Source organism: Arvicola amphibius, chromosome 2 (assembly GCF_903992535.2).
Source record: "Arvicola amphibius chromosome 2, mArvAmp1.2, whole genome shotgun sequence".
NCBI lineage: Eukaryota > Metazoa > Chordata > Mammalia > Rodentia > Cricetidae > Arvicola > Arvicola amphibius.
In genome coordinates this window covers 134552002-134563641 of record NC_052048.2, presented here as the reverse complement: position 1 = coordinate 134563641, position 11640 = coordinate 134552002, and the positions used below count along the sequence as shown (strand labels likewise).

The following is an 11640-nucleotide window of genomic DNA, read 5'->3' as shown; positions in this document are numbered from 1 at the left end:
TTTACTAAGCCATATAGTAAAACTCTCTGAAGAATTCAGAGTATACGCAAACTTAACAGCCAGAAAATTACTGATAAACACTAAATTAGTTAATATTTGTTGCATAATCCTGGTGAAGTTTTATATAAATCAATGCATAGGTTTGAGAAAAGAAGAAAACTATAATTTAAGTATATCTTAATATTATAAATGTACTCATGCAAACAAATGAGTGTGTGTTCTTTGTGTCTCAACTTCTAAGTCATTTCAGGTGTTTTGTGAGTGGGTTGGAAATTTTACACAGCTGCCATTAAATACGAGGAACCATGTTTACAGAATTATAAGAGTACACACTCAGGGGAATCCATAGCCAGATATGTTCATTAAAATTCTCCATTGGAGGTCACTTTTTACAGAGATATGAATGCACATTTATTCGAAAGTGAGATAGATTTCATTATTGTTTAGTTCGATATATAATATATTGAGCAGCTTCACCCTATTAGCCTTCCCTGTCGCTCTATCCGTACTTCTGCTAGGCCCCGTCCTCTTTCTAAAAGACTGCCTTCTATTGTCACATACATTACAATCATAGGTCATAGCAAGTGAAATCTATGCTCTTTTACAAACCATTACTCTGATATTTTATGTCTGCAGGCATCTGTTGTGTTTGCTATTGATACACTAAGGCTCAACAATTAATTCTAAACAGAGAATTCTCTAATCACTTAATTACAGAAAACTCTACTTCATAATACCACTTACAGCTCTCAGTATTAATGAAGAGAAAAAGAAACGCTCACCTGGCTGGGTTTTGAAAAACATCTATAGGTAATGAGGTCCCATGAAGTAGTTATAAGGAAGAAATGTCATCAGTTCATCTCTCTCTAGACCCATAATTATCATATCACCTGAAAAGGGGAAGTTCTGAGTTTGGGGTTGTTAGAAAGTGGTACCATTAACTGGAAGAGTGAACTTCCCTCATTATAGGACAACAGAAGAGAAGGAGCAGCTGAGCTCTGGGTTTCCCAAGTGTGAGTTATTCTCCCCAAGCCATATCTGTCCATGTAGATTGGTTCATCCCGGTCCTTCTGGACAAAACTAAAGTAAAAATAGCATCACATTCAAAAGAAGTAGGAAAATATTTCAATTCCTCAAAGAATTCTTCCTGCTTCCAAAATATTCCCTAATAGTCTCAATAATTACTTGACAGTGGTTTCAGGACCTCATCAAGAAATTAAAAGCACTTTTGCTAAAATTAAGAAAATATATGTAAATACACACGGGAGAAGTAATCTTTCTTACAGACTGCACAGACATGAGGTGATGTAATCAGCAGATAGTGAGCTTTGGGGTGGGGATGTAACTCAGTTGGTAGAGTGTATAACTAGACATTGTTGTTTATGTGGGATACCATGGAGAAATCAAATCTTCATATTCTTTGCATAGCTGATTGAGAAGAATCCCAAGTCAATGACAAACACAAGACCTTCAAGGATATCTTATAAGAAACTGTCTCAAACTAAAGAAAGTATCACTCATACATATAAAAGAAGTACAGAGAACACATTAAAGATAAGACCAGAAGAGAAAACTTTCATGATCTCTCATATTTAAAACACTAAGGAGACAAAACAATAAAGGTGCATTGAAAGTTGCAAAAGAAAAATTGCAAATCATGAGTAAAGAAAACCTTTCAAAGAACAATTGATTTCTCAAGGAAAGCTTTCAAAGCCAGTAGAAACTGGAATAATATAACCCAAGTCCTAAATGACAGTCAATCTCAAATAATATACCCAGCAAAACTACTTCCATGATCAAAGGAAAAGGAACAATTTTACAAAGATTTACAGCATAAAAATAATTTATATTCAACAAACATAACCTAAGGTGATACAGGAAGTTTTATTTTGGGGTATGGATGATTAAGCAAAACAGAGAGACTTTCAAAAGAACAAGAGCCATAATTATTAAACCATAAAGATCTGGTGTGGGAGGTCCTTCTGTCTATGTGTTGCTTTTATTTGTGAATGAGTAAATAAACCGCTTTGGCCTATACCAAAGCAGAACTCAGCTAGGCAGTGAAAGCTCAACTGAATTCTGAGAGAAAGAAAGCAGAGTCAGGAGAAGCCATGTAGCCCCATCAGATACAGATGCTAGGGACAGAACTTTACTCGATAAAGCCACAGTCACAGCCACATGGTGATACACAGATTTATGGATATGGGTTAGTCTAGGATATAAGAGTTGGTCAGAAATATGCTTAAGCTATTGGCCAAACAGTACTGCAAATAATATGGTTTCTCTTTGATTATTTCTGGGCTGAGCAGCTAGGCACAAAAAAAGCAGCCTCCTACTACAAAAACCACTGAGAACACAACAAAAAGCAACAACATGATGACCAGAACTAGCACACACATTTCAATAGCAATTCAAGCACAAAGAGCCTCAATTCTCCACTCAAAAGACAGAGAATTACTGAATGGATTAAGAAACAAAATCCATTTCTTACCAACAAGAAAAAGATTTAATTATAGAGATAGGCACCACCTTAGAGTAAAAGGATAAACAAAAGTACTCCAATCAAATGTAACCAGAACAAAGGGGGCATCATCATCCAAACAATAATAGACTTAGAACTAAAACTGATTGACAGAAATAAAGAAAGAAACTGCATTCTGATCAAGGGAGCAGTTAACCAAGAAGATGTTACTGCACTAAACATATGTACACAAAAGTAAAATTATTTCTGTTTTAAAAGACACAGATTAACTCCTATCCATTAAGAGTAGGTGAATTCAATATCCAATACACAGGATGTCTTGCAAAGAAAAGTATACAGAGAAATAATCAGAATTAATTGACCTCACATATCAAATGGACTTAAAAATGCCTACAGAACAGTCTACCCAAATATGAAATAATACAGTTTTACTCTGCATTATAAAGAAACTTTTCTAAAACAGACCATATATTTAAATGCAAAACAAATCATTACAAATGAAAAGGGTTGAACTTATGTCCTTGTAGCATTATTGAGCATCTTTTGGGTATATGCCCAAGGGTGGTATTGTGGGTCCTGAGGTAGGTTGATTCCTAATTTTCTGAGAAATCACCATACTGATTTCCAGAGTGGTTATACAAGTTTGCACTCCCACCAGCAATGAAGAGTGTTTCTCTTACTCTACATCCACTCCAGTATAAGCTATCATTGGTGTTTTTTTGGTCCTCCCTCAACTGCTGTAGTTGGCTAGTGGAATGGGGAAGTGTCTTTCCTTCACCACATGACAGGCTTGACTTGCTCTCCCATTCTCATGCCCATGCACATAAGGTCATCTTTATTGTGCTGTCAAGGGGAGCTTTAAGACTCTTTCTCCTCAGTGCTTCAGTAGGTGTGAGGGAGGACCAGTTCTCTATAGTGTTGCAGTCAGTGAGGGGCAAGATCAATTCTGTACAGCCCAATCCTCTAGGGCTTTGGTGGAATCAGGAGTCACGGATGACAACACAAACCATGGATGCACTGAGCCATGAGCCCAGACATGGTTCCTCCAGCAAAACAGGCACAGACCTCACCTTTGCCCTGGTTGTTAATCAAGCCACATTAGCCTGTTCCTCCCAACTTTCACTTCTTCAGGTATGTCTCTGTCCACAGCACATGAAACATTACATCTATCGCTTTCATATCATACCATACATTTGCTCACCAAAATAGTCAACCATCTGCCAGGCACCACAAGGCAGCAGATGGATCTGGTTTTCTCCTTGGAGCCTGTGGAAAATCACCATGAGCATGCATGTGGATCTTCTTGTCTCATGCAGTCCATCAACAACCAGGCCACACACAGGTCCAGAATGAACTGCCCTGGGCTCTGATGAGGAAGCATGGTCCTCCTCACCACCATGATGCTTAAATTTCATTTTATTTCAGAAACATACTTGATAGAACTCTCAGTTTTCACCCAAGTGCTGTTTCATGTGCCCATGACAGCAGCCCCAGCAGCACACAGTATGCTCTTGATCTGTTCTTAGTCCAGGTAGTCATATCACACAGACACACACGCACACACACACACAGACACACAGACACACACACGCAGACACACACACACACATACAGACACACACACACACACAGACACACACACACAGACACACACACACACACAGACACACACACACAGACACACACACACACACAGACACACACACACAGACACACACACACACAGACACACACACGCACACACACACACAGACATACAGACACACACACACAGACAGACACACACACAGACACACACACGCACACACACAGACACACACACAGACACACACACACAGACACACACACACAGACACACACACAGACACACACACACAGACACACACACGCACACACACACACACACACAGACATACAGACACACACACACACAGACAGACACACACACAGACACACACACGCACACACACAGACACACACACACACTTCCAGTGAACATTTTCATGTCTTTTCCAGACTTACACCATGTGTCATGTGATCGAGCTCTGTGTCTGACTGCTTCCCCACAGGCTCTGCAGTGACATTACTCCTGCTGCTTCATCGCAGGGGAACGGGCTCGAAAGTGTGAGACTGCAAAGTCCTAGTGAGCGTCTGTGTGCTTCCAGTGGCAGGTGATCTAAATTCAATTTCTACAGAGTAACTGATACTTTAAAATTGTTAAAGAGTACTAGTCAAGGCTATGAATTAATACCTTAAATTAGTAATAACTATTTATTCCTCCTGGCATATTTATTTCATAAAAATGTCCGCATGTAATTAATTTGAGTGGCTAAGGCCTTCATCTTCCCAAGATTCCTGAAGACTTGTTAATGTTCCTGACAGTGGACAGTACATCAGCCAACACCATGTATCTTGTCTCCTGAAAGTCACATAATCACTCCTTGTTCTCTCTGAGCAGTCACACTGCTTTTAGGTCATTACTCACTAAATATTTTAAAACTTAAAATGAAAATGATACTTTTCATCTAATATGTTTATTTGCTCATTATATTATCTCCTCAAAGAAGAGTACAAAGACTACTGTAAATTCATAAAACAAGACTGTTCTAAACTCAAATACTGCAATATTGAAGGGGAAAGTTATTTTTCTCAGAAGATTGTAGAGCTATGCGGGAAACAGCTCTCTCTTTCTTTCACTGAACGTTTCTTCAGACAGCTGCCTGCTGCCTGCCCAGTCTTTTTGTCTGAAGCCCTCTAATAGTGTTGGCATCTGTACTATTGCGAATGTTTATTAATACACTTTGGGTTTAGTCCTTACACCTAAGTACTACAACTTAAACAGATGTAAAAACCCAAGTGCTGCAATTTTTTCAAATAAAACAAATGACTTTTCTCACTTCATCGATATGTTGACAACTCAGTTTGTAGCTATGATAGTTATGGTTTTTCTAGTCCAGTCTCACCTCCAGTGCACACCAGGGAAAGACACCACATAAGGAATGAGAGGAACTGTCATTTTTCTATAGGTGATAAATATTTACTAAGCAATGGTTATGAAGTAGAGGTTGAAGTCCATAGTTTTGAGATAAGAAAAAACTTTTTCTATTACCATTTTTAACTTCTATTATCATCTTTTTATTTAATTTATAATACATTGCCATATTAATAAATTATAGATGTAGAATTAATAAACATGCTTATGCATATATAGTTTGCCCATTTGTAACTTTAAATTTGGAATGTACTACAGTTCTTCCAGTTGAGAGACCAAGGCTTGAATAAATTATTATCTGTATTAAATCAGATAGCATATTTTTCATCTTTCTTTCTTCTTTCTTTCTCCCTTTAAGATTTACTTATTTTATTTTACATATGTGTGTTTTACCTGCATGTATATCTGTGTACCACTTGCTTGCAATTTCAGAGAAGGCAATAGATTCCTATAACTAGAGTTACAGATAGTTATGAGCCACCATGTCATTTCTGGGAATGTATCCCAGGTCATTTGCAAGAGAAAACATGCTCTGAACCTCTGTGCCATCTCTCCAACTTATATCCTAGAACTTTAAAAACAAAACAAAACAAAAACAGAACACCACTGTCCAGCTACTGCAAATGTATGTGGGTGGGAAATTATATGTTTGGCTCTGGTAACTGGATTGAATCTATTCCTTACTAGATCAAGCTTTTAAACAGAAAACATAATGTATTTATGTAAAAATATGATTTATATTGGATATTCATAGGGATGTCATAGGGTGGTCTCATATACTAACTTCTGCATTTATTGTATATTTACGCTCACGCACCTATATGTGGAATACACAAGTGAAGTTGAAAATAGAATTGGCCACTCTTTCTCACAAAAATCTTAGTGTAGTGGTTTTCTATTTCTCTATCACAGAGTTGATTTTAAAGTAGTGAATTATACCAATTTGATAAAGTAACAATATTGGTAACCAGACTAAATAACTAACAAAAGCACCAAAACTAAGACTATTTATGGAACTTATAAAAACTGTGTATTGGTTACATGTGATGACACAGGGGCCCTTGATTTCCTCTGTATGGAAAGGAATCTCTTTTAAAATGGAGATTCTATTTTTTTTTACTTCTTTTGTGCCTTTTTTCTTTTTTATTGTTTTTTATTGAGCTCTACATTTTTCTCTACTCCCCTCCCTTTTCCTCGCCTCCCCTCTTCAGCCCTTCCCCAAACATCCCATGCTCCCAATTTACTCAGGAGATCTTGTCTTTTTCTACTTCCCATGTAAATTAGATCTATGAAAGTCTCTCTTAGTGTCCTCATTATTGTCTAAGTTCTCTGGGATTGTGGTTTGTAGGCTGGTTTTCTTTGCTTTATGTTTAAAAACCACCTATGAGTGAGCACATGTGAGTTCTGTGTCTGGGTTACCTCACACAAAATAATATTTTCTAAATCCATCCATTTTCCTGCAAAATTCAAGATGTCGGTTTTTTTGCAGCTGTGTGGTACTCCATTGTGTAAATGTACCACGTTTTCCTTATCCGTTATTCGGTCAAGGGGCATTTGGATGTTTCCAGGTTCTGGCTATGACAAAATGCTGCTATGAACCTAGTTGAGCACATGTCCTTGTGGCAGGATTGAACATCTTTTGGATATATACCCAAATGTGATATTACTGGGTCTTAAGGAAGGATGTTTCCCAATTTTCTGAGAAATCGCCACACTGACATCCCAAAGGGCTGTACCAGATTACATTCCCACCGGCAATGTAGAAGTGTTCCCTTTACCCCACAACATCTCCAGCATAAGTTGTCATCAGTGTTTTTGACCTTGTCCATTCTTACAAGTGTAAAATGAAATCTCAGAGTTGTTTTGATTTGCATTTCTCTGATGACTAAGGATGTTGAACATTTCCTTAAGTGTCTTTCAGCCATTTTAGATTCCTCTGTTGAGAGTTCTCTGTTTAGGTCTGTACTCCATTTTTATTGGATTATTTGTTCTTTTGATGACCAATTTCTCGAGTTCTTGTTCTTTGTATATTTTGGAGATCAGACCTCTATATGATGTGAGGTTAGTAAATATCTTTTCCCATTCTGTAGGCTGGTGTTTTGTCATGTTGACCATGCCCTTTGTTTTACAGAAGCTTTTAAGTTTCAGGATGTCCCATTTATTAATTGTTTCTCTCAGTGTCTGTGCTGCTGGCATTATATTTAGGAAGTGGTCTCCTGTGCCAATGCACTCAAGTGTACGTCCCACTTTCTCTTCTATAAGGTTCAATGTGGCTAGCTTTATTTGGAGGTCTTTGATCCATTTGGACTTGAGTTTTGTGCATGGTGATAGATATGGGTCTGTTTTCATTCTTCTACATGTTGATATCCACTTATGCCAGCGCCATTTGTTAAATATACTTTCTTTTTTCCATTTGATATTTTTGCTTCTTTGTCAAAAATCAGGTTAAAACAGAGATTCTAAAACAGGATCACTATCTGGTCATCTTTGAAAAGTTCATGTTTGTCACAATGTTTTGAAAATAGTGTTTTTGTTTGCTTTTTTTTTTTTTCAGTGTGACACGTTCTCTCTTGTTGGAAGCTCCTGAGTGTTTAGCCTGTATAAACTACAGATATTAGGAAAGCAAAATGGGGCCATGGCCAAGAAGGGGTTGATTGGGGGTAGCAATGGAGAGAAGAATAACAGCATACAAGTGATTTCATCAGGGAAATGGGAAAGGGTGGGCTCCTTAGCAGGGAGTAGGGAAGTACATACAGAAGGAGGTGGGAGAAAGGTACAGGGGAGTAGCAGGATACGATTAATCTGATAGGGGAAATTGGGGCTTCTCAGTCAAAGAGGAGGATATAAATACAGATGATGGACATAGGTAGGTAAAATAGCCAAGGGATGAATGAAAAACCCCAAAGGAATCATACTATTAATGATTTACCCACCCTACTGATCCACTGTGAAAATGAAAAAATAACATTTGTCTTGATAGCTGAGTGTTCGTTCTTTAAACCATAAGTAGAGTTCACACAAGTTTTAAATGGGATGGGAAGTAAACTGGGAGACATCTAGGAGCATTTATAACAATAATGGTTATAAAATTAATATGGTGTGGAAAGCGCATTAATGACCTCCAACTGTATCATTGTCTGTAATTCCAGATTATGGGGTGGTGGGTGAGTTCATTGAAAAAGGAAAATAAAAATAGATAAATTGAGATAGATATACCAATCAATAGATATATTGATTACAATAGTGGGATTATCATGAATAGTCAACTGTGAATTAGAATTATGAATGAAAACATGGATAGTTTTAAAATGTAGCTTATTAAAATTATGGAATATGAGACTGACTCACCTCACTCTTTTGTATTTCTTTTGTGATTTTTCCCTAGATCAACATAATTTTAGTCATTTGTGAAAATATTATTAATATTCTATGCTCATCTCTACTATTTTCAGGGTTAACTATAAAACAAAGCAATGTAAGTCAAATCAGTAGGATTGAACTTCTAAGGTATGAAGTCTAGGTGCAATACAGGCATCCTATATAGGATGTGGCTAAGAATGGAATTATTATAAACAATATGCTGTATATCCAGGATGTTTATTGAGTGTATATTGAAACATAGGCCATGTCTAATGTGAAACTTGAAAAATTAAAGAAATGGGTTATTAAAGAATAAGTAGGTAAAATGGAAAGATGATAGACACACTGACAAGTGAGTCACAAGTTTGATGAATACACTATTATTTTCTTCAGATATAGGAAATAAAAGATTCCACAACCATTTGTAATGGGATCTGGTGCCCCTTTGAGGAAGAGACCTGATCAGTCGTCCTCATAACTTAGACCTTGAAACTTAGTACTGACAAGGTCAACATAACCAACATATATGAGCTATCCATGCATGCTTCAGCATTGCCAGGGCATAAATTTCATTTTCTCGTTTTATGTTTTTAAGGTGAATATACTTTCCACTTATGTCCTCATTAGAGATTGCTCTTTAATTTCCAAACTGAACTTGGAGTCCTAGCCAATATGTTTCTCCATTTTTTGTACACTTTCATTAACCTAAGTCACAGACCTAAGCCCACGGACATGATTTCCTGTCAACTGACCTTCATTCACACACTGCTGCTCCTCACTGGAGTGGATATTTGGATTTGGGACATATTAGAGTCACTGAATATTGAGAATAACTTCAAATGTCAGACAACTTATTACATAAGCAGGGTGACGAGAGCCCTCTCCATTAGCATCACCTGCCTCCTGCATGTGTTCCAGGCTGTCACTATCAGTCCAGTACATCTTTGTTGGAAAAATTTAAGTATAAACAAAAATACATGGTTTACATTTTCTTATTTATTTGGTCTTTCAACTTGTCATTCAGTAGCAACTGAATCTCTTATGCTGGTGTTTTTACCAATGTAAATGTGACCAACCAGATAAAGGTCATTAAATTCTACTTGCTCTTCCCCATGAACTACATCATCACTGATTTTAACACTGACAACCTCTATGGATATATATCTTGTAGGAGTTATGCTGGCCACAAGTGCATACATGGTGCTTATCTTGTTCAGACATCAGAGGCAACACAAGCATCTTCACAGCCTCAGCCACATGAGAGCATCTCCTAAGAAAAGGGCCACCCAGACCATCTTGCTGCTGGTGGCTTTCTTTGTGGTCATGTACTGGGTGTATTTCATCATCTCTTTCACTGCAGTCCTGTTATGGATGTATGACCCAGGCATCCTGAATGTTCAGAAGTTTGTGATGACTGTCTATCCCACAATTACTCCTTTGAAACAAATCAATTCTAATAACAGAATAATCAATATTCTGAAAAACATGTAGTCTGTGTGCTACCAGATTTTTAAAAGGATAATTTTTCTCATATTTTTTAATAAAATGATTTATATATTGTTTTTTCTATTAATGATTATTATGTCAACTTGTATGTATGTGTGAATTGCTGGTCCCCACAAGATCAGAAGAAACAATTGTCCCTACCTCCTTAGAACTGGTCATATAGATGGTTTAAAGGCATCACTCAGGTGCAGGTACAACTAATTTTTCCAAACCCATATTTTTCTTAAACCCTTTCAATGAGCAAATCAAGTTTTTCATATCTTAAATAAAATTTGTATTATTACACATGCACATTCTTGTGACATTTCTGCTGCCAAGTGCTGTTGATTCCTTTAAATTCACTGTACACCATAAGTTGAAATTTCCACAGGAATTCTCTTACTCTTTCCTCTTTACTTTATATCATAAATCTTTCCTGATGCTGAGGTTATTCAAAAAAAGCTCCTTGCTGATTCTGACTTTTTATGTTTTTTCTTTTGAAGGAAATTTAATCTATTCTCAGTCATCAAAAGTAGTTTAAATGTCCTCTTGTGGCTTTAATTCTCTTTCCTAAGTATGCTTTCTCTGGATACATTAAAATTTTGCGAATTTAAATTTTCCCTTTTTACCACAGTTACTTAATGAGCTTTATATGAAAATTCCATGTGTCTGTGTATTTGTACTTCATCAATACTTACTGACATATTAGTGGTAAAACAAAAATTGTTTATTCATACATAATGTACAGTGTGTTTTTTGTGTATGTGTATATGTTTGCATGTGTGTGCACAGAAGGATGTGTGTGCATGTGTACATGAAGGCCTGGAGACAGCATTGGCTATTTTTCTTCAAAAGCCTTTCATCTTGGCTTTGATAGTGTCTCTCAGTGACCTGGGTATTGCCAAGTAAGACAAGATGATATCCCAGGCATTCTCCTGTCTCTGCCTTTCCAGCTCTGGGATTCCAAGTGTGCAAAACTACACTCCACTTTTTTATTTATAATATATTTATAATATCCTGAATAGAGTTTTGTGGTTTGGGGTTTGCATGTGTGCTACCTCTGTCTTCCACTTGCCATGCTCCCAGCCACCCAGGAGTCCACCGTCTATTAAATTTGGGCATTTAATTTGGTTTAATCTGGTGTGATTGGATTCATTTGCGCTGGCCAAGAGGCTCTGTTAGAAAATAATCTTAACGGAAAGATGCTAACAGGGAGTGGAACCAGCCCAAGTGAGAGAAGTGTGATGTGTTTTTGATCTTAGCCATTCTAACCATTCTGGTGTAAGATGGTAGCTCAGAGTCATTTTGATTTGCATTTCCC

General features: G+C 37.1%; 1 pseudogene; it reads left to right on the top strand.

The window, feature by feature from the left end:
• Nucleotides 1–8109: 8109 nt before the first annotated feature.
• Nucleotides 8110–10325, top strand: LOC119807328 (annotated as a pseudogene).
• The last annotated feature ends 1315 nt before the right edge of the window (nucleotides 10326–11640 follow it).